At 59.1% G+C, this 26,373-nt stretch overlaps 1 protein-coding gene across 3 annotated transcripts in view; it reads right to left on the bottom strand.

Moving 5' to 3' along the window:
* The window catches only part of CDH22 (cadherin 22), an 86,915-nt gene extending 65,237 nt beyond the window's left edge, over positions 1-21,678 (bottom strand). Inside the window, exon 1 of one of the 3 annotated variants that reach the window (XM_081916788.1) lies at positions 21,596-21,678. The gene's annotated coding sequence lies outside the window, so the exon portion shown is untranslated. Of the gene's footprint in view, positions 1-8,788; positions 8,809-20,708; positions 20,790-21,595 lie in introns of those variants that run through there. The other 2 variants (XM_081916787.1, XM_081916789.1) reach the window with 2 other exon arrangements.
* Positions 21,679-26,373: the final 4,695 nt, after the last annotated feature.

The raw sequence follows: 26,373 nt of genomic DNA, 5'->3' as shown, positions 1-26,373 counted from the left end.
TTCCTGAATGGCAGGGGTTGGACTAGATGACCCCTGGGGGTCCCTTTCAGCTCTAGGATTCAGCAAGTCGAACCCTCTGACATGACTTGCCAGCAGGAGGGTTGAGTGCCAAACATGCATGGCCAAGGGGAGGCAGAGGGGCTCACTCCTCCCTGACCCCCCTCCCTTATTACTGCCTCCCCCCAAAAGTCTTTGTCCAGGGACCAGGCGGAAGCAGCAAAGAACAAAGACCCCTCCGCTAATCGCATGGAAACTGCAGTTTTAATAATAAAAGGGACCAAAAAAGCCCATTGTACTTATTAAAAGTGTAATCTCTCCTGTCCTTGAAGTAAATCTCCAGCTTCCTTTCTCCGGCTCCTTGGAATTATTTTCTCGGCAGGGGGCCTCCTCCTCCTCCAAAGCTTTTCTCCTCAGCTGGGTTGGAACAGACCAAGAGGTGGGATAAAGCCCCTTCCAAGGAGCCCCCCCCCCACCTGGTCCCACTGCTTCTCCTTGCTGAAAGATGCCGAGCCAGAGTCCGTCCTCCCTCCCTCCTTGCCAGGCAAGTTGCCTTAATGCCAAGTAAGTTAATTATCGGGGCTTTGATGGCCCCCAAGTAAGGAAGCAGGGGAGGAGGGTGCCCCCCGCAGCTGGGGAAGAGACCCCTCCTGGTCACAGGGGGAGAAGAAGCAGGAGGTGTTTGTTAAATCTCTCACACAGCCACTGTTTGGGGAACGTATTTCCAACTCACAATATTTCTTTTTCAGATCTTCTTTGGTCCGAGTTTCAAAGAAATTTTTAATTGCAAAAGAAAATCTCGGTGTCTCCCTGGGGGGAAAAGAGCTTTTAGAGCCAGAACCGTCTCGCTCGGCAATAATTCTTCTCCAAATAGGGAATTTTCATGCTTCAGCTACACGGATACAATACTTTAATTGGCCTTTAAAGACGTAAACTTGGGCAGGAGGCAGAGGAGAGAGAAGAGTCACCTGTACACTCTTTGTCCTACGAAGTGGGAGAAACTTTCCAGGAAGGAGGGGGACCGGGCAAAGGGGGCACCTCAGAAGGCGGGGGGCAAATACAGCTTCCCCCCCCCCCGGCTTCTCGGTCTGGCCCTCAAAACTCTCCCGAGGCCACACTCTCCCTGGCCTGCCAGGAAGGGGCCTGCGAACCACAAAAAGAGAATTCCAGAAAGGGGTCTCTGCACCACAGGAACCACAAGTGGCCCCCCAACCTCTGCTTTGAAGCCTTCAGGAGAGGAGAGTCCTCCACCTTCCGATGGAGCCCATTCCCCAGCTGAAGAGCTCTTGCCCTCAGAAAGCCCTTCCTGAGGTTGAGACGGAATCTCCTCCATTGTAAATTGAATCCACTGAATAATCGTACAGTCATGGAATTGCAGAGATGGAAGGGACCGAAGGACCATCCGCAATGCAGGAGTCCAAAGTGGCAGAAAACAAGCTTGCTCCATAGGACAGCTCCTCAGGTACCGGAAGGTGTGTTTTGTGTGTAGGAAGGAGCTGGCCATACAAAGCGAAGACTTGCGAATGGAAGAGGCCCCCGTCCAGAGCAGGCCAGTGGCCTGTCCTGTCCAGCTTCCTTTTCTCTCAGTTGCCCCCATGGGACACCCACCAGGAGGACCCGGGCGCAAGAGCACTTTCTGCCCCCCTGGGGTTCCCAACAGCTGGCGTTCAGAAGCATCGCTGCCTCCAGCCAGAACTGCTCTGGGGCTCAAATTCCACTTGCAGGTTTCCCCACAGGCTCCTGTGAGACATGGATGTCCAACCCTTGGCCTCATCCTGCAGGCTCTGCCTAGGTTCCTATGCTCCCCCCAGTGGCATCAAGATTTCAGCAGCTCCCTGCGCGAAGCCAAAATGTGGCCCCCACCCCACCTCTCCCCTCCCCTCCTTGTTGCAGCGCCTAGTGCAGGTAAACCCCTTGCACTCGCCTCGATCCCCCCCCCATTCTGCAGGGAGGGGCCACGGACTGGGCTTCTCGTGAGCCACCAAGAGCAGAAGCTCCAGCACTCAGTGCAAGCCAGAGGGAAGCCCACAGCAGCCCCGGCTTGGAAGGCAGGCAGGAAAGGGGACAAAGGCTGTCCAAGAGGAAGCTAAAATATTCAGAGAATGAAAAGGACAGATTAAAACACGAAATGGATTTCGTGCCCCTTGACAAGCGCAAAAGGAATTGGCTTCTTTTAATCAAATGTTTGGCAGAAAGATGAATTATTTATCGTCCAATATGGCCTGGTTAAATAGAAAATGGACCCGTGTTCACAGCTTGGGTGCCTGCAGTTCCTCACCTCTGCATGCCCCCAGATTCCTGCAGGGGGGCGAGCAGCGAGGAACTCAAGCCAGGCAAGGGGTGGGCAACCGTCCCCAGCTCCCCAGTGCACCGCCCAGGCTTCAAGGTCAGAGGTCACGGCTGCCCCGTACGGCAGAGAACCCTCAAAGCCTGTGGCTTCCTCCTCAGAAGACTCCTGGGAACCGTAGTTCACCCCCCCCCCCAGTGAGCTGCAATCCCTAGAACAAAGCGCAGCTCCCAGGAGAAGCCCCTGGGGTGTGGGAGGACCCAGAGTCATCCTTCTCAGGGGAGGGGGGACATCTTCAGCCCAAGGGCCCCATCCCCTTCTGGACAACCTTCCCAGGGTCACATGCCAGGGTGGGCAAAGCCAGGTGCAAAAGGGGTGGAGCAATGAAGGCAAATGCCACTTTTTATGGCAGGTGATGGAGGGGGGGGGAGTGAAATGTTACCTAGCTGGTCCTGCCTTCCAGCGTGTCCTGCATCTTGTCAGAACATGCCATGGGCCCCGGTGGGCCCCCAGAACCGGAAAACTGCAGAGGGGGCGGCTGGTGAGGAGAGCCGCCTGGATCAGACCAACGGGGGCCTGCCGGGCCCAGCATCCTGGCCTCCCAGTAGCCCACCAGCAGCTCCCCTGGGAAGAAGCCCACCAGGAGGACCCAGCAGAGCAGCAACACGCCCCCCCTTCCCACGGGAGGCAGGAGAACCACCAACTGGGGTGGCTTTCCAAGAGCATCAGGCAAATCCATGATGGAGGAGGAGGAGGAAGAGGAGGAGAGAGGGCTCCCAGTGGCTCCCAGTCAGGGTGGCTCTGCTCTGTCTCCACGGCTGGAGGCAGCCAGGCGCCTGAATCCCAGAAGCTGGAAACCCCAGGAGGGGAGAGCGGCTCTTGCGCTCGGATCCTGCTTGTGGATTTGCCAGTGATATCTGGTTGGCCCCTGTGGGGACTGAGTGCTGGACTAGATGGGCCCCTTGGGCCTGATCCAGCAGCCAGGCTCTCCTGGTGTTCTTAACTGGCCTTCTGGAGTGAGAGAGGAGAGAAGCATCTGGCCTTTGGCCAGGTCCAGCTCCTAAAAATCCCTCCCCCCCCCATCTCTCTCTCTCTCTCTTTCTCTCAGCATCAAGCAGCCAGAGGATTGACATGCTAGCACTATTGGGGTGGGGGATGTCCTGCCTCTTCTAGGCCACTAATCCCCCCATGCACCCCCATTATTTGAAAACCCCACCCCACTCCCACCCCATTGCCAGGGGGTCTGGTGAAGGAGAGGCAGAGACCAGCCAGAGGCAGGCAGCGTGAAGACTGCTTCAGATGAGGACAGGAGGGAGGGGCAGACACTGCTCCCCACCCCCACTTTGGCAAAGATGCCCTCCAGCCTCCCTGACTTCCAGGCCAGGGGGGCTTGTTGGCTCTCAAGTCAAACAGGAGGAATCACTCCCCAAGCCCTCTATGCTGTGGGCACAGCAGCCCCCGTGGCCGGCCCAGGCTCCAGCCCCACAGGGCCTGCCCTCTTCCCCACCCCCCATGAGCATGGCTGGGGCCTGTCACAACCAGCGCCTCCCTGGTGGCTCCAACGCCATCCGGCCCCAACCTAACGCAATTCACATTTCCATCAAGTCACCACACATCTGCATCATGCATCATTTCCAGGGTTCATTTTGCATGCAGCAAACTTGCAGGATGTTGCTTTCCTGGCAGTGGAATCTTAATTGTTGACTTGCAGCAAGGCAGCTCTGTGGGCACAAGGCAGGAGCAGGAGCAGGAGCAGGCAGGCAGGTGGAGGCGTTGGGGGGGAAATGTCTGGGGGGAGCAGGGAGGAGGAGGAGGAGGAGGTGTCATGGATGCTTGGGTTGAGATTCCTGCATTGCAGGGACTTGGGGACCTCCTCCAACTCCACAGCTCGCATGATCCTCTGATTCTTCCCCAGCAGCAGCCTGAAGGGGCAAGTGCCCCCCCCAGGGGAACCGGAGCAAGGGCTGCCCAGGAAGTCAGCTCTGGTCCTGGCAGCTGCTGGAGCAGCACAGAGAGGGTCAGGCGGGTGCCAGGCAGGTGGGGAAAGGTGCCTCCCCACCTGGGCATGGCCAGCATCATCCACAGGCGGGAGATGGAGAATATGAGAGGAGCCTGTAACCTCAGGCCAGTGGCCCATCCAGTCCAGCCTCCTGTTCTCACAAGGGAAACCCACAAGCAGGATTGGAGAAGAGAGTCTTCTCCTGGGGCTTCCAGCTAATGGTATTCAAAACCACTTGTGCCTCCAAGGGGGGGGGGGAGGCCCATCCTGGTCAGGAGCCACAGATCTCTTGATCCTCCTCCACGAATTTGCCCCTCCCTCTTTTCAAGTCATCAAGGCTGGTGGCCATCACTGCCTCTGCAAAATCATTCTCTCTCTTACCACAAGGATGCGGCTCAAGCTCCAACAGTTGAAAAACACAACGTTAAAAGCAGTTGGAAGAGATTTCAGGGAAGAGAGCAGGGTGGGGCCCCTCAAATGTATTCAGCTCAGAGTTACTCCAGAGGGACCCACTGAAATAATGACTGAGTTGAATAGGTTGATTTCAGTGGGCCTATGGAGAGTAAAACTTACACCTCCCGTTATCTCAGGGGTCAAAGGTCAGGGGGAAAGGTTACTGGGATGCAAGGGGTGAGGAGGAGACCTTCCAAGTCAGATGATCACCAGGATTCTGAACTGGACCCAGAAACAAACTGACCACCAGCCCACCAGACACCCAAGAATCACCCAAAAGGTGACCCCATGGGCAAGCGCCCAGTCATGCCCCTCCTGCCTCATTCTGGGCCAACTGAAGTTTCTGATCAGTCTTCAAGGGCCGTCCCACGTACAGCACACTGCAGCAGTCCAACCTGGATGGAACCACAGCAGGCTGGATCTTCTGGGGAACCTCCAGGCTCCTTGGACCACTCATGGCTGAGCTAGACATTTGGTGAGGGGTGGGAGAGGAGACCCCACAGAAGCCAACTCCTTTGGCCCCCGAGATGCCCAGTGCCCTGGTGGGGGGGGTCCCAGCCCCACCCAGGAGTCTTCCAGGCCCCCAGCCAAGGAGCAGGAGACTGTCAGGCATGTGGAAGAATGAAGGTAATTAGCCGCTTTAATGCCAGTTGCAGCCTAATCTTTCACACTTAGGAAAATTGTTCCAATGATTTTCTTATTTTCAGGGGAACTCATTAAATAAGAATTAGAAACCAGATACGATAGTAGATAAGAAAATTAGCTCTGCCGCCATATCCTGCCAAAACAGGGCAGTTTGGCTGCTGTCTCCTCCTGGCTCTCCAGAGTGGGAGGGAGGCATCAGCCCATCTCCAGGTAAGGACCCTCGGGCCCAAAGTCCTGCCCACTCGCCCCAGCCTGGCCCTTGGCAGTTCAGCAGCCCAAAGGCCCAGCTGAGTGCCAGGCTCAGAGTGCTTGCCAAGAGTGGTCCGGGGAGATCTGGAAGCAGGGGTCTCTGAGCACCTGCAGAGTGCTTTCCTGCAGTGCAGTTGGCGGGTTTCAGCCCACCCAAGCGCCCGAGGGACGAGTGGAAGGGGACCAGAGAGTGGACTCAGGTCTGTGTATGCCCCCCATGGATGCCTCTGCCTGCTTCTCCCCCCCCCCCAGGACTGGGGGTGGAATTAGAGATCCTGGTGTAGTTACTTGGAGCCACAGGGCGGGAGTTCTAACTCTACAATTTTATGAGTCTATGAAACCCCTTTTCCCTTTTCTCATTAGCAAAACTGGGCAAATTGTTCATCCATTCATGTCTGAACATTCGTCCTCTGTGCCAAGATGCCACCGCGCTGCCTCAAGCAACATGGACTGACCTCTGCCTTCGCCGGTCGGGGGGAGCCAAGGGGAAGCCCCCCCCCCCCAGCTTCCTCCTTCCAAGCCATGGGGAGGGGAAATACAACGCAAGGCAGACTGCTGGGAATGTTCTTCCGCGAAGTATTGGTGGGGAGTCTTTGACTAAGGAAACTGGGGGTGGCTCGCTTTAAAAAAAGAAGGAAAAGGAAATCCAGATTCTGCGCCAGGTGCCAAAGAGGGCAGCCCAAATTGAGGAGTTCCCCCCCCCCCCAAGGAGAAGGACAAGCAACTAGGTTTTAATTTGGGGAGGGACACGATGGGAGAGGGCTTGATAAAGTTATGAGAAGTGTAAAGACACAATTTTTCTCCTGTTCTAATAGAGGGACATGGGGCGGGGGATGCTCAACAACATAGACTAGCAGAATATCCAGGGCTGGCAAAAGCAAGAACTCATTTGGCCATCCTAGTCGGGGCTGATGGGAGCTGTAGTCCAAAGCACCAGGATGCCATCAGGCGGCGGAACAGGAAGCCTGCTTTGCAAAAGTTAAGGTTTGCCAAACTATTCTGTGAAGCACCTCCCACCCTCGCTTCCCCATGAAACAGCTTGACTGCCCCCGAATCACCATGCTGGAATTGGTGTGGCCCTCTACTGGCAGCCACGCTAACTGCAGCATGGCGACAGCCTTACATTTTAATATATATAGGAAGAAAATAAGGAGGGTGTTTACTTCCACTTTTATATCCCACCTTCCTTCCTCCCAGGACTTCAGAGTGGCCTGCATGGCTGTGCTCCTCCACATCACATCCTCACCACAGCCCTGTGAAGTAGGTTAGGCTAAGTCACTCATGGCTGAGTGAGAATTTGAACCCTAGTCCATCTCTCTGACCACCACACAAAGACCAAGGGGGGTCCATCCAGCCTTGCCTCCTGCAGGAGCCGACCAGATGCCTCAGGGAGAGAAGCCCACAAGCAGGGCATGAAGGCGAGAAGTCGCCACAGCTACATTGAACCTCCATGGCCAAAGGCAGTCTACCTTGGAATAGAGGTCTCTGAGGACAAACTCCCTGCAAAGCACCAGCCTTCCTGCCCTGCTTGGGGGATTTCTTTCCTGCCAAAGGGCTTTGATCCCATGGCCAGCTGGAAGAAAAGCCCCCCACCCATCACTTGCAGGTCTGAGACAAAGGCTGAGCGTAGAAAAATCTCGGGCCTGCAGAGCGCTGGATTCTGTGCGTATTTATACCTACAAGCAAAAGGTGTCCTTGGTTTTCCTTTCCACACAGAGAACTCCAAAGCAGCAAACGTCAGTCAGGACAAAAACAGCAAAGAACAGCACCAACAACTCCAATTAAAACAAAAAAGATCGAAAGAGCAGATAATTGTTATGATTTTTTAAGGCAGAGCTGAACCTGGTTAGTAATCTAAAAACCATCTCACACCTGCGCAGTGGATGGACTCGGCAGGACGGCCAGGCGCAGGCAGGGTGGGCTCAAGGAAAGCCCCCCCGGGCTCTTTCCAATTAAATTTGAGCGTTTCTTTTGTTATTAGAAGGGGGCAAAAGGAGGGCTATACATCTTTAACATAAAGCGACCTCCTTCAGTAAAAGGGCGGGCAGGTCCCTGGCGGGAGGAGGTGGCCCTTGAGGGAAAAGGGCCCTTGTAGAAAGGTCAAGCCCTGATGACGTCTCCAGGTAGGGAGGGGAAGACCCTCAAGGCTGAAACCCCGAGGCCAAGCGGCTGCCAGCCAGGGTCCACAACACTGAGACGGGTGGGGCAATCCAGCCCCCTACATGGTGTCGTCCTCAGCCATTGGGGACTGGATAAGCAGCTGGCCTTGGGTGGCACCTCTGGGCAGCAGCCCCAGCCTCTGGGCACTTGCCCACTATTTCTGCAAGGTCCCAGGTGCTAATCCCTAGAAAGGATGGAAAGTCCCTGCAAGAGGGGCTGGAGCTCCAGGACAGAGGCCTTGCTTTTCAGAAGTGGAGGCTGCAGGCTCAATCTTGGGCATCCACTCCAGGCTCAAAGAGAAATCATAGAATGGTAGAGTTGGAAGGGACCCCCAAAGGTCATCCAGTCCAACCCCCTGAGATGCAGGAATCTCAACCAAAGCATCCAGGACAGATGGCCATCCAACCTCTGCTTAAAAACCTCCAAGGAAGGAGAGTCCACCACCTCCCGAGGGAATCTCGTGGGCCAGGCAGAGAAACAGGCGCAAGGGCCTGAGGGATTGGAGCTGCTGCCAGTCTGAGCAGACGGCCCTGGCAAGACTGGCCCACCACTCATAAGGTTGTGAATGTGGTTTGGGCTGTAGGCTCAAGACAGCCAGATCCGGGCCAAGGGGTGCGGATCCTTGCGGACTGAAGGAGCCCATGGCAACCAGGGCGGGGGGGGTCTGTGGCAGCGCCCGCCCCCTTTCCCCTCCCCCGCCCGCTCTCCAGCACATCACCTTCCTCCTTCCCAGCAGCTGCAGACGCCCTGCGCACTCCTGATGCAAGAAACAGGCTTTTAGCGTCCTGTCTAGTAGAATCAAATTTTTATATCCTTTCACGGCCAATAAATCCAGCTGGGAGAGGAGAGGCAGAAGGGGCGTAAAAGCCCTCGTAAATGCTGCCAGCAGCAGAGCGGAGGGGCCCCTCCCAACACACACACACACACACACACACACAGAGCGACGGCAACAGCTCCATCGCCCGCGCGGATCCCCGATAACGGCGGCAAATGCTTACACCCGTCTCCCGTCTCATTTTCCCAGCTTGATCTCAGCTGTCGCAGTGTGATGGTTTCACCCCATTAGCCTTCCTTAAAAAAGTGATCCCAGCCCCACGCCTCTTATTGCCCACATAAATCAGGTGGCGGGGAATACAGAGCACCTTTAAATAAACAGCTGATGGAAGTGAAGTTCCAAGATCATTATTAATAGCTTTCCATTTCGGCGGCCACTGTGCTGTGGCATCCGTCCCCCAGGAGAGAACGCTCACGCCTCCTGGCCCCCAGCGCGACCGTCCCCCGAGGCTCCAGGCAGGAGGAACGGCTGCACCCGCCCCTTAATTGCACGGACCCCGTCCGCTAACGGAATGCTAATGCCAGCCGGAAGGAGAAGGGTCTTGCCAGGCCTCCGAGGCAGAAGAGGAGGAGAAAGCCCCCCTTGAAGCAGGGGTCCTCCCTCCCCCCCCCCCGTCCCATACCAGGAGGGCCAGGGGTGCTGCTGCTCCTCACCCAGAGACGGGGGGAGAGAGTGCAGACTGAGGAGGCAGAACCAGCCCCGCTGAGGGCAGCTGCTTTTACCTGACCGGATCCAATTTATTTTTCCCCAGCCAGCCCCAGGCAGAGACGGAATCGATCCCTCAGCCCTCTCTCCGGTAATTAGCCAGCTCCCCTGGGAGAAGCCAGCAGGTGCTCCCCAGCCCGGAATAGCAGAGAGGGGCTGGGCAAAGCGGCCTGCCAGGAAAGCAGCCAGTGGGGCAGATCTGGGGCCCAGCGGGAAGGAGAGAGGCCCAGCGGGCAGAGGGTGCCAGGACTGAAGCGGGGGGGGGGCATTTCCAGCCACAGGGCTCCTGGACACATAGCTTACCTTCGTCTTGAACCCCATCAGCCCTCACTTGGAACAGCCCCCCATCAACACCCCCCCCCCCATTTCCCCTTCCTAAAGATTCAAAGCATCTCAAGCCAAGCAGAGATGAGGCTGGAGAAGACGCCAACTGTTGGCCCAACTCCTGGCTACTGAAGAGCTGGAGAAACCCTGTTTGGCTGGACTCCATGCCCTCCAGGACCCACTGGAATCTAGGGCAGCCCATTCTCGGAGGAGCTTGCACCGAAGAACGGGCTTTGAGGCAAACTGGGTGGCAGCCCCTGGCAGAGGAAGGCCTGGTCTGCCTGGCGCAAGCCACCACTCAACTTCCCTCTGCCACCAGCCTGTGGGGCTGGTGCAGCTTCTGCATCTTCTTCACTCCCTGGCTCCCGAGGAGACCATACAAGCACAGAATGGCAGAGTTGGAAAGGGCCCACACAGTCATCCGGTCCACCCCTCTGCAATGCAGGGATCTCAGCTCAGGAATCCCTGCTAGGTGGCCACCCAAGCTCTGCTCCAGCACCAGGAGGACTCCATTTTGGGGCGGGGCAGCCAAGTCACCAGGCACCCCTGGCACAACCACCTGGGCACTCGGCACCTCAGCTAGTCCTCAACACCTGGAATGGGGCAGTGGGGTGTAGTGGTTAGAGAGTCAAGCTAGGGCCTGGAAGACCAGGGTTCAAATCCACCCTCCTCAGCCATGCAACTCACTGGGTGACCTTGGGGACCAGTCTCCGCCTAGCAACCTACCTCACAGGGTTGTTGTAGGGATTAAACGAGGAGGGGGAGAACCATGCTTCCCCCCCTTAAGCTCCTTGGAGGAAAAGGTGGGATTTGAAAGCCGTCCATAGATAAAAGCAATAACAGCCTCGCAGCAGAACAGGCCTGGGAAGTACAAGGGGGCCCAGCTGCGACCTTTGCCATGCAGCGCCCACCAGGCAGCAGCTGCCATCTTGGCACAGGCTCTGCCCGGCCCTGAGCCCCAGGACTGCCCCCTAGTGTTCTTCTCCTTCTGGGGCTGGCAGGTGGACCTTCACAAAGCAGAACCCTTGAGTCCTGCGCGATGGCGATTGATCTCTTGTGATCTCCGTCACAGCCATCTGAGGGGCACTTTGGAAAATCCTAAATGCAAGAGCACCCAAGGCAGGCTGGGGGACCAAAAGGTAGGTGTGGGGGGAGAAGGGGAGGGAGGGGGCTGCTGGAGCAGCAGCAGCAGCATGGTGGGGGGCAGAGATGCAAAGGGGCAGGAAGTGTGTGCAAGGCAGGAGAAAGGCTGCAAGCAGGAGGAGGAGGAAGGTGGGCTGAAGATGGATGCCAGGCAGGTGCCAGCCTGTGGAAGAGAGATGTGTGACCCCAGGCACCACCCGCCCACCCGATTGGTGTTGGCAAGGGAGCAGCAAACTGCCCTCCCCAGCCAGGCCCCTGGGCAATGCCAGCAGGAAAGGACAGCCCTTCCAGGCAGCCCCGTCCTCAGGAGAGAGGGGTCTGCTGAGACAGGTGGGCCCCCAGCCCCCTCCCCTGCCTGCCTGCCCCCCACCCCACCCCCAGAGGTGCAGCCTTTCCTTCCCTCCCTCTCCAGGCATCGCAGAGGGAGAGCATCATGGAGGCGATTCTTGCCTCCTGAGCACTGTGCGCACACATGCACGCCAGACAGCAGCCCCCCCTCCCCGCACGGTCCTGCCTGCCTCTGCCTCACACACTTTCTGCCTCTTTGCAATTCCACTCCGCAGGTTGTTGCTGCCTCGGCTCGCTGGCTGGTTCGCAGTGGCTCCCTTTGTTCCAGAGGCGGCTGCCACTGCCGCTGCTACCTCCTCCTCCTCCTCCTCCTCCTCTGGCTGCTCTCACCTCCCTTGTCCCTCTTTAGCCTGTTTGATGAGCAGAACGTCAGAACTCTTTGCACACAAAGCAGCCAAGCAGCCGGCCTCCTCTGAAGGGGAAGGCACCCCAGAAGAGCCCCCCTCCTCTCGCTCTCACAGCCACAGCAGCTCTACCAGAGAGAGGGGAGCTTCGGGTGCCCACTGCTGGGGGCAGGACAGGCGGGCAAGAGAGGCAGGCAGCCCACCCCCACCCCCAGGAAGTGCCACCAGGGGGCACAAGCTGCAGGCAGCATCCAAGGCTGGCAGGTCACAAGAAGTCTCCTGTCTCTCTTGAATATCGGGGGGGGGGGCTGGGAAATGGAAGACCCCAGAAGCAGCGGAAGAATGCCACAAGCCCAACCATCCCCACCAGCTGACACAGTCATATGGGGTACCATCACCCCATTTTTCTGGGTAGCGTCCTCCAGTATAGCTGCCCCACAGAGAAGGAAGGTGAGCCAAGCCAAGCCAGAGGACCCCCCACGCCAACAGCCACAACTGCTCCACCATCTCTCCCGGCATTCCCACAGCGCCCTGAGCACCGGGGCAGACGGAGGCCTTGACCTGCTCAGACCCCACGCGGAGGGGGAGAGCGGCAAAGGCGGGGGGGGGGCAACTGTTAGATCCACGGTAGTTAACAGCTTAGCTAGATCACGAGGCAGCAGCCTAGGCATTTCCTTGGGGATGTGTCCTGGTTCCAGGGCTGATCATTACGGAGCCCGCAAGCCAAGCCAAGCAAATTCAGAAAGGATTGCAGCCCCTTTGGAGGACGGGGCTGGAATTCATAGAAGAAGTTCTTGACTTTGAAACGGGGAGGAATCAAAAAAACCAAGGACATGAGCAGGGATGCAGAAGCAGAGCAGCCCCCCCACACACTTGGGCTGGGTGAGCCGGGCTGGGAGTCCCCACGGCTGAGTTGAGTCCACGCAGCCGCCAGCCATCCCCAGCACCAAAGCAGCTCCTGCTAGCTCACAGATTTAGACTGTGGTACCTCAGTTTACGAACTTAATCCGTTCCGGAAGTCCGTTCTTAAACCAAAACCGTTCCTAAACGGAGGCGCGCCTTCCCTAATGAGGCCTCCTGCCACCGGTGCGCTTCCACCGTTCAGCTTCCATTCTTTCTTTCTTTTTTAATAATATTTATTAAGGATTTGAAAATTACAAAAAGAAAAAGCTTCCATTCTTAGACCAAGGTAAAGTTCACAAACCGGGACACTATTTCCAGTTTTGCAGAGTTCATAAACCGAATCGTTCTTAAACAGGACTGTTCTTAAACCAAGGTACCACTGTACACTGCTTAAATATGAAGGCAGCCATTTACCCTCCTTCTGCAGAAAGTTCCAATGTGGGAAGAGAAACGGGCCCCACTTTGGAATAATATGCAAAGGCTCCTGCATCGGTTTTTGGACTGGCATCACAATGAGAGCAAGCAGAAGTGCCTCCCCAAACCACAATGCCCCAGAGAGTGGAGAAAACATTTGGAGCAAATGGGGGGGGGCAGTCTCCCTTTTCCTGCCTGCCTTCCCCCTCCAAACAGCCCTTGGCCAGGAGGCTTCACCGGGGGAAAGGAAGAGGGAAGCTGGGAGCCCTTGGCATCTGGGGGCTGGCATTTACCTGCAATGGGTGGGCTGCCCCACAGCTGGGCAGTGGTGCTTCCTGCAAGGGATGGGACAGGAAGGAGAGACTTTGCTGCCTTGGAAGGTTCATTAAGGGCTTCTGCCAGGATCCCCTCTTGCCCCCCAACCCCTTTTCCCCTCTGCAGAATCAGGAGTGACAAAAAGGCTCCTGGGAACTTAAAGCCCAAATGCCCCCCCCCACAAAAACCCATGCCCCTTTCTCCCTCCCTCTTGCTGGGGGCAAGAGCTTCAGAAAGAGGCACCGCACTCAGCAGGCCACTTACTGGAAAGCATCCGCTCCAGCCGCCTCCCTGCCCCCCCCCCCGGGGGGGCAGTGCACGTCGCCAGCCTTGGAGCAGACCCAGCCTGGGCAGCTTTGCCTGCTGACGGATCCACTTTCGGCTGCGAGGAGAGACTTTGCCTGCCGTCCAGCACTAATTACCCAGAGCAAGGCAGCGGCAGCCTGGCCCGGCCCTGGCTCATCAGCTCCCAAGCGAGCGAGACAGCCAGCGAGAAAGTGGGGGGCAGGCCAGTGACCCTCCGGGCAGCTTGTTAGCAGGCGCTGCGGGTCACCTGGCCAGAGCACAGCCGCCGCCAGCTCTGCAGGACAGCTGGGCTGCGCTGGCAAAGGGCAGGACCACCTCGTCAGGGTGGCGTCTCTGCCCCGTCCCGGCCACTGGGGGGGGGAGCCCCTGGGGTGCACAGCAGCAACTGCATAGGCCTGGGACAGCTGCTGCTGCTGCTGCTGGGCTCAAGTCGCCCTCTCTTCACCAAGAGAGGTGCTGGCCTTCCAGGGCCACGAGAGGCTTACGGACCCAGGAGGACGGATCTCTCCCTGAGGAGACCCACAAGGTCTTTTCTGGAATAGCAGCAAGAGATGGGCCTCTGCATCTCCTCCACAGCCCCATTTCACGCCCAGGGTCCTCAGGCACCCAATTCTGGCCTGGGGGGGGGAGGAAACTGTTGCCCAGAGGGTGGGGCCTGTAGAATTTCACCTTCCTGGGTTTTCAGCAGAACACAGGGAGGGATTGGGAAATGGAGAGAGAGGTCAGCAGGGACAACTTCTGGGGCAACGGCGATGTCATCAGGTGGCAGCGCCCCATAGTTGGGACAGGCCTGTTGAAAAGAGGCAGCGGTCCCTTTGCTCCCCAAAATGGGCACTTAGCTCAGAAAGTCCCAGGGGCACAGACTCAGGCAGAGACACCCACCCCTCCCAGCAGAAAGCTGCTTCTTCCTGAGACAGAGGCCAAGTGGGTCTATTGTTTGTGGAAGAATGAGCTGAACCTGCGGCTTCTGGCAGCGCCCCCCCCCAGCCCAGGAAGCAGCAAGACTTGGCTCGTTGCCTGAGCATGCCTTGCAGTTGCCATAGGGATGCCACAGCCGCCACAAAAGGGGCCTTCCAGAGGCAAGCCAGCCCAGCCCTGGCTGCGTGGGGGGGGTGAGGCTCTGACGGGGCTTCACAGGACAGGTAGGGGGCACCCAAATGCAGAGCCTGCCCCCCCTCTGCCTCCCCCAGGCACCGTGTGGGAGCCTCTCGGAGAACAGGCTGCGTGGGCAAAGGGGGCCTCTGGAAGAGAGTTTCTGCCCCAGAGCCACTGAGCCCCACGGCACAGAGTCCAGTGGGGAAAGGGAGCCCTCCGCAGCCCCAGGCCTGGCCAGAAGTCTGCCACTCTGAGCTCCTTGGAGAAAAGGGTGAGAAATAAACGCAATAAACAAACACGAAGCCTCCGAGAGCAAGCCAAGGGCAACTGGGGATCTGACCGCGGGGTCTGCAAGCAGCATTCAGCCAGGGAATGGGCCGCGGGGAGGGGGGGTTCGTCTTACAAACATCACCACACGCTCCAGGTGCTCTTCCCTTGTCAGCTCTCCAGCAGCCTGACCCTAATCATGCTTATTGCCATGAAACTTCCTCAGAATCTTAGAATCGTAGAGTCTGAAGGGCCCCCATGGGTCATCTAGTCCACCCCCCTGCAATTCAGGAATAAGTGAAGGCACTTGGCTACCAGGGTGGTCAGAGAGGGCCAGGATCCAGGCACAGGAGAGGGTTGCTGATGGCTACTAATGGTTTTTAAACATATTTTATACATAGTTTAATTCTAGCAATGTTTAATTGTACTTGAATGATTGGTTTTTCTATGTTTTTAGCAGTTCTTGCAAGCCACCTTGAGTCCTGTCAGGGGGAAAGGTGGGCTATTAATAAAATAAAATAAAGACAGGATGAGTATGTTCTGTCTCCACTGTTGGAGGCAGCAAGGCTTCTGAACAGGGCCTTTTTTGTGCTGGCTCCCCTTGTGGAACGCTCTCCCCAGGGAGGCCCGCCCTTCCTTGCAGGCCTCCTGAATCCTGCTCCAGCCTGCCTCCCCTTCCCTGCCCTTTCTACCTGCCTGCTCCCCCATTCCAGCACCCCTTCCTTCCATGGAGGGCTTTTGGGCTCACAGCATGGCAGCCAATCAATTCCCCAGCTAACTCTGGCCCTTGGGTTCCTAATGTGGCCCTCAGCATCCGTGGCTCTGTGGAGTCATAGAATTCTAGTGCTGGAAGGGATCCCAAGGGTCATCCAGCCCAACGCCCTGCAATGCAGGCCTCTCAACATAGGTCAATCAACTACACAGTCATATTTAGGTCCCCAACTTTCACCTGAGGAACAGACGCCTTGCAAAGTCTCTTTGCAAGGCATTATGCAACTTGCGCTGCTCCTGCAACCAGCTGCAAAACATGTGCCCATTAAGCCACAGGTTTGAGGCTTTCTGTGGAAGCAGAGGTTTCATGGCCCACCCAAGAAGGCCAGGTCTCTCACCCCCCACCCCCCCGGACCCTCCTTGAGATTCATGGGAGAACCGCAAGCCATTCTCAGATCAGCCACACTGGATTTCCCTTCCCAAAATCCTGGCCACCTGCTCCTTCTCAGGACGGCCCACAGTCCACCCACCACGGCCCAACCCCTCATCCCTGCCCTGCTGCTCTTGGTCCCAGCCCTGCTCAGGCGGGCACTGCCAGGGCTCCTGCCAGCCTGCTGGGTGGGGTGCGAGACCCAGTGCCCTGGAGCCCCAGGCTCTCACCAGGAGCTTCCCTGGAGCCTTCTCCAGGGATCTCCCCCCCCCCACGCTGGGGACATGCAGCTGCTCCCCTCCTGGGGATGGAGGAGAGCCCCCCCCCCCGCCCAGCCCCAGCCTGTCCTGCTTAAAGAACCCCAAGTCTTTCCTGTGAACTCGCCACTCCCTGACCTCCTGCTCTGGAGCTTCTTCCTCACCCGCTTCAAGACGGCAACAATTCTTCAAATTTATCACCCAATATGAATGATTCAGGAGCAGGCACGGCGCCAACATCCTCTCTTGTCATTTGGCTGAAACTCTGCAGAGTCTTTATAACCCACAAGGGCCCAGCGTGGTCGTCAGCGGGCCAAGGACCCAACCGGAGCAGGAGGGGGCAGGCAGCCTCCCCCTCCCTCACCGCTTCTCCTGCTCAATGCCTCCTGCAGGATGCTCCTGCAGCCTCTAGAGCGGCTCAGCACCCCCATTTCCCCCAGCACCTAGACTTGCAGAGTTGGAAGGGACCTCAGAGGACATCCAGTCCAACCCCTTCAATGACAGGGACCAGGTGGGCTGAGAGAGGTTGAGCGGCCGCCGTCTGCCCAGGACAACCCACTGCTGGAGCAGAACACCAGAAGACCCAGCGGGACCTAGTCTAGCGTCCTCTTCCCAGAGCGGCCCAACGGGAAACCCTCAGGCAGGACCGGAGTGCGAGAGCCCACTCCCCTCTGTAGTTTCCAGCAACTGGGATTCAGAAGCATTTACAGCCTCCAACTTGCCAGCTCAGCTGGGGTGGGGGCAGCAGTCTTCTGAGACTGAGGGTCCCCCACATGGCTTTCCTGGTCTGGGGCAGGCTCCGGCTCCCCTTACCCCCCCCCCCGCTGATTGATTCACTCAGAGAGCCTGAAGCATGCCCCGCCCAAGGAACAATTCTTCCCATGCATGCGGGGGCTTTTAAAGCAACAAGAAGTCACCCAACATGAATGCAAGGGGAGCATCTGCCAGTGGTCAGAACAGGAGAACCCAGGAGAGAGGAAGCACAGAATTGCACAGGGAAGGGGGAAGGCGTTTCTGCCAGCTCATCAGAAAATGGCCCTGAGCAACTGTGACCCTCTAGGCTCAGCACCAAAGCGCAGGCCCTGCTCCCTCCCACTGCCCTGCTCCCCCCGGGTGCCACCCACCCCTCCATCTCGAGGAGCAGCGGGCATTTGCCAGCACTGCTTCTGCCTCTCCCAACTCCCCAGGGACCCTTCCCCGTGTGGCTTCTGGCAATTGTGCCTCCTTCAGCTGAATCGCTCCCGAGGGACTCTTGCAAAGCCTGAAGCCCAGAGGGAGGAAGCCCCAGGTGGGCATGAAGAAGGAAGCAGGGAAGCGGCCTGGCACGGCTGCGCCCACACAAGAAGCACCCCCAGCCCCCTCTGAGGAGAGGGGCGAGTCTCCCCGCCCCACGAGAGATCACTTCCAGCCCCAGCCGGGGGGGGGGCACCTTCGCTCAAGCGGCACAGCCAAGCAGGCCAGAGCCACTTGGGTGCCTCCTTGGGTCTTGTGAGCGGAAGAGTGGTCTGGCTGGAAAGCGGCCTCCCAGGCCCAAGAGGACAGGAGCCCAGGGAGCAGACTTCAGGCGAGGCCAGACTGGCAACAAGGGCTCCCTGCGTTTCAGAGAGCAGTCTCTCCCGGGCCTGGGGGGGGGGGCAGAGATTGAACCCAGGCAGAAGAACAGAAGGAGAGCCTGCAGGATCCGGCCAGGGGCCCATCCAGCCCAGCATCCTCTTCTCACAGTGGCCAACCAGATGGACCTGAGCACAAAAGCAGCTCTCCCCTTCCGGGGTTTCCAGTCTCGGTTTCCAGAAGCACCTTCTACATGCCAGGCCCTGCTCTGTCCCTGGGCCACAGCCCTCAGGCGGGCACAAAGACACACTGCTGCGTGTCCCCAGCATCTGAGAAGCAAAGATCGACTGCCTCTGAAGATGGAGGCTCCTTTCAGCTCCGCGGATCCATCACCACATTGTTCTGCCGCCAAGCACAGCGCTCACACTGGCGATCATTGCAACGCATCCCGCCCCCCAGCGCAAAGAACAGAGCAACAACACTGTGCAAGGGGGGGGGTCTGGCGGGTGTGGGCAGGCACGCGCGTGGACACAGCCACACACTCTCTCACACACGTGCCCAAGCACACACACGCGCGCACAGCCCCTCAGCAGGCCAAAAGAGGCTTTCTTATTTATCAAATTTATATCTGCCGCTTTCTTCCCAGCTGCCTCAAATTCAGAGCCTGACTCTGGGAGCCAGTCAAGGACTTCCTCCTGCCCGCCCCGCGGAAGCCGAAGGGGGCAAAGCCGGCAGCCCCAGGGCACGGAGCTCCAGGAGGGGCGCTGCAGCCTCCCCTTCCCGCTTCTGCCACTCCAGGAGAAGGCATGCTCGCAAGGCAAACCCCGCGCCCAGAGAGAGAGCCGCCGCCCTCCTGCCCCCAGCAAGGCCCGGCCGGGACTCACCCGGACTCACCCATCCAGGGCAGCCGCCGGAGAGCGGCCCGGCTGAGCGCGGAGTTCCCGCGGCCGCGCAGAGTTGATCCGCACCCAACTTGGCCGCCCGCTGCCGCGCTCGCACGCCCAAGCAGCGCCAGCCTCGCCGCTTCCGCGCCTGCCGGTGCACGAGCAGGCGTGCCCCGGCAGCACCAACTCCCAGCCCCACAGACACCAGCGCCCCACAAGCTGTGGGGCGACGGGCTGCTCCAGGCGGGGGGGAGGGGGCCGCTCTTCCCCCTCAAGGCGAGGCGGGTGTCTCTGGAAGGAGCGGCGGCAGGTCAGCCAAAGCAGCAGCCTCCCTCCCCCCTCAAAAAATGTGCTCTTTTCCCCCTACCGAGACGGGGAGCGCTCCGAAGGGTCTCCTCGCGAGGGTCCAGCAGACGGAGGGAAGCGAGCGGACTCCGAAGCCCCGCAGAGCCCGGCAGCTCCTTGCCAGGAGATCAAAGTCAAATTCACCAGAAACCGATTAAAAATAAACATGGAACGGCTCGGTCTCTGCCTCTCATCCGCACGTGCGGGGACTGGGAACATCCACAGGCGGGGACGGAGTGGGGAGAGGAGGGCAGACCTGGACGGGGATCGTGCGTGCGGCGGGGGGGGGGCGGCGTAAATCCCCCCTAGACCACCGCAAGAAGCATCCCCTGCAATCCAGGTGAGGGGTCCTGGTGCTACCTGGGCGGCACTGCAGAAGACTTGGAAGTCTCCAGCGGGGGCGGGCGGGGGTCCCTCTCTGGCCACGCTTGCTCAGGTGAAGAACTGCCTGGCCCTCCTGCCCACAGGACCCCCCCACCAGGACTTGCTCCTCTTCTTCGCCCCCAGAGACAGCACATGCAGACAGAGAGAATGGCTCAGTGGCCCCCTTCCTGGGGGGAGCACCTGCTGACCAGTCCAGCCCAGCGCCCCCCAAAGTGGTGCGTGGAGGGAGAGTGGGCCCTGCCACAGTCAGCCCCCCACACACACACACACCTTTGGCTGGGCACACTTTAGATGCCCCACCCTCGCTAAGGACTCCTCCCCAAAATGACTTTCTCCTAACTGCGGGGTGCGCCCCCCCCCGGAGAGCAGGGGGAATCCCAAAGATGCCCCACAGCGTCCAGAGAACCAAATGTCCCAAGGAGACCCCCCCCCCCACCTCTCATTCCCCAAAGAATTGTGAAGGGGCGTCCCAGAGTCTAGGTAAGGCAGGATGCTTCTTGCGGGGGGGGGGGCTCCTGGTTATGCAGGGGAGGGCTGGCAGGGCTCCTCCCTCCAAGGCCCAAAAACACCCCATGGGAGGCGGGAGGGGCAAGCAAGAATTCCAAAGGGACCCCTCCCGGCAAGAGCCCCCTCCTTTCCGCTCCCAGCGTTCGCGCAGGGGCATCCAAACCACGGCAAGCCGGCCAGGACCCTCCCCGCTTGCGGACCCCCCTGTTCCGCCCATGTCCCCCCAGTCTGGCCGAGGGTCCCCAGCCAACCAGCCGGGCTCCGGCCAGGGCCTCTGCTGGGCGACCGGAGGCGGGACGGGGAGGGACGTGAAGCGAACCGTGGCTGCCGTCGGAACAAGAAGCGAGCTTGCGAAAGCCGCGGCTCCCGAGCGAGCGAAGGCAGCGTTTCCAGCCCCGCGACACCCCTGCGAGGTAGGTCCGGCTGAGAAGCAGCAGTGGAAAGAGAGGGGCTTTTAATCCAGGCTTCGGGGGACCCTCCCCGCAGACTAACGGGGCCCCACCCGAAGGCCTGGCACCGGAGCGCCCGGTTCTTCTCCCGAGGCTACCTGGCGGCGGCAGGCCCGGCTAGGGGCGCGCGGGCAAGGCGAAGGGTTCCCTCCACAGGGGCCTCGCCCCTTCCCGAAAGGGGCGCTGCCGAGAGACAGGGGCCCAGCGACGCCCCCAGCCCACCAAGGGGCCTGGGGCCGTCTCCTCCGGGAGCAGCGCCGGCGACGAGAGCGGCGGAAGCGGCGCCAAAGTTTGCCGAGCGGCGGCGGAAAGTTGCGCTCCTCGGCGGCGGCGACGCCCTCCGCTGCTGCCCGACGGGGCGGGCGCCCACCTCCCGGCACGGCGGCGGCGGCTGCTCTTACCTGGGCGGCGGGCGATGCTCCGGCGACAGCTCCTCTCGTGGCGGCGGCATCGGCACCGGCTCAGCGCCGCGGTGGCGGTGGCGGCGGCGGCGGGCGGAGCGCGAGGCGAGCTGCAGTCGGCGCGGCGCGAGGCCAGCCCTCCGTTCGCCTCGCCCAGCCCCGGCGCCGCTGGAGCGCGCAGAGCGCACGGGTCCGGGGATCCACGAGCCCAGCTTCGCCCGCCGCCGGGGACGAAGGCGGCGGCGGCGCGCGGAGGAGGGAGCTCGGCGGGCGGCGGGGGCGGCACCCGGCACGGAGCCACGGGGACGGGTGGGGCGGCCGGGGCTGGCGCCGCCGCAGGACAAGCAGGAGGCGGAGGAGAGAGCCTCTTGCGCTCCGGCCCGGCTTCTCCGCCGCCCGGGGCCCTTCTCCGCCCGCCGCCCGCCCTCCACAGGCAACCGGAGGGGCTGCGCCCGCTCCCTGGCGCCCTCTGGCGCCGACGGCGGCGCTTCCACGGCGGGTCTTTGGCTCCCTCCAGCGGCCACGGGGCGCCGCGCTGCTCGCCTTCGTGCCCCGTCGAGCCCACGCGGCGGGCGCCCTCCCCGTCGCCAAACAACCCGCGCAAAAAGAGGCTGCCCGGGCGGACAAGCTCCTCCTCCTCCTCCTCCGCTCTGCACGCGCTCAAGAGCACGCCCGCCATTCTTCTTAGGGGTCCCGGCCCGCGCTTCCTCGAGGGCTAAGCGCCCAAGGGTGTCGGGCGGGACGGAAACCGAGTCTTTCATGGGCGCCGTGGCCGAGAGCCGCCTCTGGCGCCCCCCCTGCCCCCAATCTCTCTCCTCCGGACCCCCCAACGGCAGGAGCAGCTGCCCAGTAGCAAGACCTCTGCCTGTTTCTCCAGGGTTAGTTACCTTTGAGGACGAAGCAAGTAAACGCGTGTCACGCGGGAACGGCGGCAGTGGAGCGCGGCTTGGCTGCCCAGTGTTGATTCTGCGTCACGTGTGAACGGTGCTGGCCGCGCCGTGGGCCAGGAGCGGGTCGGGCCAGGCGAGAGGCCGCTCACTGCCGGTGTCGCAGCGCCCCCTGCGGGCGCAAGGAGAACGAGCCTGCCCAGCCTCCTTTCCGCGCTCTTGGGCTGCGTCTCCTTCGCGGCCCGGCGGGAGCCACTCGCCCTCCGACGGGGAACGCAGCGCTTCAGTCCATGAGGGTAGCCAGGAATTGGGGGGGGGGGGAATCAATGCCTTTGTTAGGGTGGTCTGAATCTCAGTTTGCTATATATTTTTATTACATTTTATCAGTGGCTTAGCGTGGGTTGTCAGCACCCGGGGCAAGGCAAGTAATTTGCGCCCCCTAACCCGTGGATTTTAGTAGGGGCAGAGAGCTGCACCCCCCCCCACGCTAGCCACTGCATTTTATTGATTTGAGGGAGCAGCTGCTCCTCCCCGCCCAGCCCCCCACTGCTGCCCCATGTTTTCAGCCCTCGTTCCTGGGCATGAGGCACCCCCTCCTCAAATTAATATCCCTGGCAGTCAGAGGAGAGGGAGCAGCTCTGTCCAGGGGGAGCTCTGGTGGTCCCCTTTGCTACCCCTCTCCCCCCCCCTCAACAGGAGAGCCCAGAGACTGGTTCAGATCCAGCATCTTCTCCTCACAGCAGCCCAGCAGGTGCCCCAGAGGGAGAAGCCTGCAAGCAGAACTGGAGGGCAAGACTTCCAGGGAATGGTACCCGGAAGCATCACTGGTGGGGAGGCCGAGCAGAGCCATCCTGGCCAGGGCCTTCTGGGAAGGGGCCCTCCTCCCCATTCCGGGGGGGGGAGCTCTGTGGGGCAGGAGGAGGCAGCCTTGGCAAACAGCCCCCCGCGTACCCACTCCTCTTCCAGGCGCTGCTGCCATGAATTCCTGAGGACCCCAAAGGCATCTCTCTTCCTGCCCCCTGGCTCTGTCTCCACGGATGGCTCCCCACTTTGTGTGGGCAGGACCCCACCCCCAGGAGTCCTCTTGCTGGGTGGTGGCTGCTCCTGGCCTTCTCCTCTCGCCCCCCCCACCTCTCTTTTCGTTTTCTGCTCCTTTGTCTGCCGGAATTGAAAGTCAAAGGCTTCCTTCAACTTGCCGAGGCTGCTTTCATCTCTCCTGCTCCTTGGGAAAGCGGCTCTGACTGAACTCCTGACACGAACTCCTCAAGGCCTGTTTGCAGAGGCTGCAGACACCCCAGAAGAGGCCCTTCCTGCCCCAGGCGTGGAGAGGAGTCCCGATGCTGAAGGCAGGGCAGGGGGGGGGTTGTTGTGTTGTATTGTGTTTTGATTATTTCTTATCCCGTAGAGGAAGAGGAAGAGTTCAGCCAGAAGGGAGGAGCTCTTGCTGGAGTGGTGGCTTGCCCCCAGAAGGCACCAGGAAAGGGGGGTCTCCCATCCCCTGACCCGCCCCTGTGGGAGTGGGGGATGGGTGCCTGCCAGGGAGGCAGTGGGGTGGGGGGCTGCTGTGTCCTGGGGGGCTTCTTCCCATAATGGACATCATCTACATTTAGTAATAATAATGTTGGAAGATTCAGGGCAGCTAAAAGGAAGCCCCTTTTCATGCAGCACAGAGGCAGACCAGGGCACTTGCTCCCCCAGAAGAGGGAAATGGCTTTGGAGCAATCCAGGGCGGGCTCCTAGCCAGGACGGCTGGGCTCTGCCTCCATGGCTGGAGCCCCCAGAGCTTCTGAAAGTCATTTCTTGAAAAGCAAGCGAGGGCTTGCCTTCTGCTCCCTGGTTTTCCAGAGGTGTCTGGTTGGCCGCTGAGAGAACTGGATGCTGGGTGTTTTGAGCAGAGGTAGGTGGTCATCTGTTGTATATGATCTAGCGGAGATTCCTGCACTTCGGGGGGTGGGCTCGATGACTTCTGGGATCCCTTCCATCTCGACAATGCTATGATTCTATGGCTAGATGGGTCCCTGTTGGCCTGACTCTGCTGCAGCCATGCTCTCCTTCCACCCAGCCAGCATTGGTGCCAGGGGGCAGCTGGGCTGATTTTCCTGGCCCAGCCAGAGCCCAGAGAGGCTGCTCCTCACCCAGGGCACCTTGCCAGGCCTCTCAAGGGCCCTCTTCCATTCAGCCCAGCAGTGGCCCTGCTCCGTGGCAGAAGGGAGATGCCAGTGTGGCCTGGGGAAGCCTCCGGTGCCACACCAGAGCAGCCTGGGGCACTGCAGCCCTTCCCTGCTTTGCCTTGCAGAACACAGGGGGGGGGCCTGCAATGAAGACCCCGGCTTTCAGCCTCCTCCTACATTACCCCAGCTGCCGAAAACTGCAGGAGGAGAGAGGGCTCTTCTGCTCAGGATTTGCTTGCTGGTTTCTCATTCGCAGTCACTGGGCCAACATTCACGGTGATAACAGGATGCTGGGCTGGGTGACCTGATCCTGCAGGCTCTTCTGACGTGCTTGGGAGCTGCCTGCTGGGGACGGGGAGCCAGCCTAGTTGCCAGGGGATCTGCAGCCTCTGTGCCCGCCTCCCCGCCCACCTTGTCCACGTGATTGATGAGCAGGGAGGCAGCTGCGCCAGCCGTGGCGTCCGCCTGGGGAAAGGTTTCTGCAGGGCCCTTCCTGCTCCCTGCTGCTGCTCAGGGGCACCAGTGGGGGCTCCCTTGTGGGGGGAGGAGAGGGCTCCCTTTGGGGTTCTGCCCCCACAGATTCCTGCTGAGGCACCCAAGGCAAATCTGCCTCCCCAGCATTGGCCTGGGAGCGAGGGGCGTCCGTCCCTCACTGTGCCCTCCATGCTTCTGCAGGACAGAAGGTCTATCAGTCCCCAGTATATGTCCTTTAAGCCTTCAGATCACCCACCAGTGTGTGAAAGAACTTTGCAGTGAGTGGCGTTCTCTGGGGAGATTCCCCTGCCCTCCCGCCTCCATTCCTCGCCAAGCAAGCCCTCCTATCCACAAAAGCCAGCCTCTCTCCTGTGGTTCTTGTGGTGGTCACAGAATTGTAAAGTTGGAAGGGACTCCGAGGGTCATCCAGTCCAGGCCCCTGCAATGCAGGAATCTCAGCTCAAGCTTCCCAGACAGATGGCCATCCAACCTCTGCTTCACAACCTCCAAGGAAGAAGAGGCCACAAGCTCCCAAGGGAATCAAAACCAAAGGAAGAGACAGCGCTTGCACACCTCCGCTGGACATTCTCTGCAACACAAACTGAGCTGAGCTGCTACCTGCTACCTGCCTGGCCGTGACTGCTGTTGTGCATCCACAGCTCTCGACTGGCTCTGCCCATCACCCTTTGCAATGCCTCACACCAAGAATGTGCTTCCAGAGCATCAAGCCCCTGTTGCCACTCTGCTCTCCTCCTTTTCCTGGAAGACATTCCATTACTTCCTTGGTCTTCCCACACAAGTGAGACCCGCCTCTCCGGAGACACCTGTGGCATTTGTGGTTGCCTGGCTGCTTCTGCCCACTGACTCCAGGGGCACACAAAGGCATTTAGACAAGCTGAAGGCTAGTGATGGCTACTGGTTATGGCGACTGTGTTCTCCCTCCAGAATCACAAGCGGGGAAAGTGCTGCTGTGCTCAGCGCATAAGAACATCAGGCAAGTCTGCTGGATCAGACCAATGGCCCATCTCGTCCCCACGGAGCTGGCCACAAGGCTCAGGGGGGAGCCTGCAACAACAGCCCCCTGCCCACCTGCAATTCCCAGCAACTGCCTTTCAGAGGCCTAATGCCCTTTTCACAGCTGGCTCAGGTATGGAGGCTGATTTGAGGGACAAGTTCCCTAGTTCTGTTAGAAGATCAGCAATTTCACATCTGAGTTCTTTGAGAGCTCTCAGGTGGATGCCATCTGGACCTGGCGATTCGTCAGTATTTATTCTGCCTATTAGACCTAGAATTTAATCTCTCGCCACCACTATGTGCCTCAGTTCTGCAGATGCCTCTCCTGCAAAAATTAATTCAGGCACTGGGATCGGCCCTGCATCTCCCATTTCCAGGACAGGTGCAAAGAAAGTCAACCTTTTTTATGTACGCCACAACAGCAGCAAGAATACTCATCGGAAAGTATTGGAAGACACAAGAATTACCCACCCGAGAAGAATGGCAGACGAAAGTGATGGACTATATGGAATTGGCTGAGATGACTGGCAGAATCCGGGACCAAGGAGAAGAGTCGGTGGAAGAAGATTGGAAAAAATTTAAAGTATATCTTCAAAAATATTGTAAAGTTAAGGACTGTTAGAAAGATGTTGGGAAAAGAAAATTAGGTAGTTTTGGTAGATATGATATAAAGGATTAAATAAAAATGAGTTGACGAAATTGACGAAAGAGAGGACGTTAAATTATAATATATTAAATTAAATTACTTAAATGAAAATAAGGTTGGAAGGATTTGCTGAAATAATCAACTGAACTAGAATACAAAAAAGGGAGGTGTGAGGAGGTCAAGGAAACAAGTAAAGGAAGAAAATTTGTAAAGGTTTAATCTGTTCTTTTTCTATTTTAAGTGAATGCATTTTTATACATTTTTCTCTCTTTTTTTCTTTTTCTGTTATTGTCATCGCGCCACTCCTTGGTGTGTGGAGTGCCTCAGGGTGCGATTCTCTCCCCGATGCTTTTTAACATCTTCATGCGCCCCCTCGCCCAGCTTGTCCGGAGTTTTGGGCTGGGCTGCCATCAGTATGCTGATGACACCCAACTCTATCTGTTGATGGATGGCCATCCTGACTCGGCCCCAGA

Source organism: Podarcis melisellensis (assembly GCF_964234715.1).
Source record: "Podarcis melisellensis genome assembly, chromosome: 6".
In the NCBI taxonomy this organism is placed as follows: domain Eukaryota; kingdom Metazoa; phylum Chordata; class Lepidosauria; order Squamata; family Lacertidae; genus Podarcis; species Podarcis melisellensis.
The sequence above is the reverse complement of the archived record's forward strand: the minus strand, read 5'-3'. Positions and strand labels throughout refer to the sequence as shown.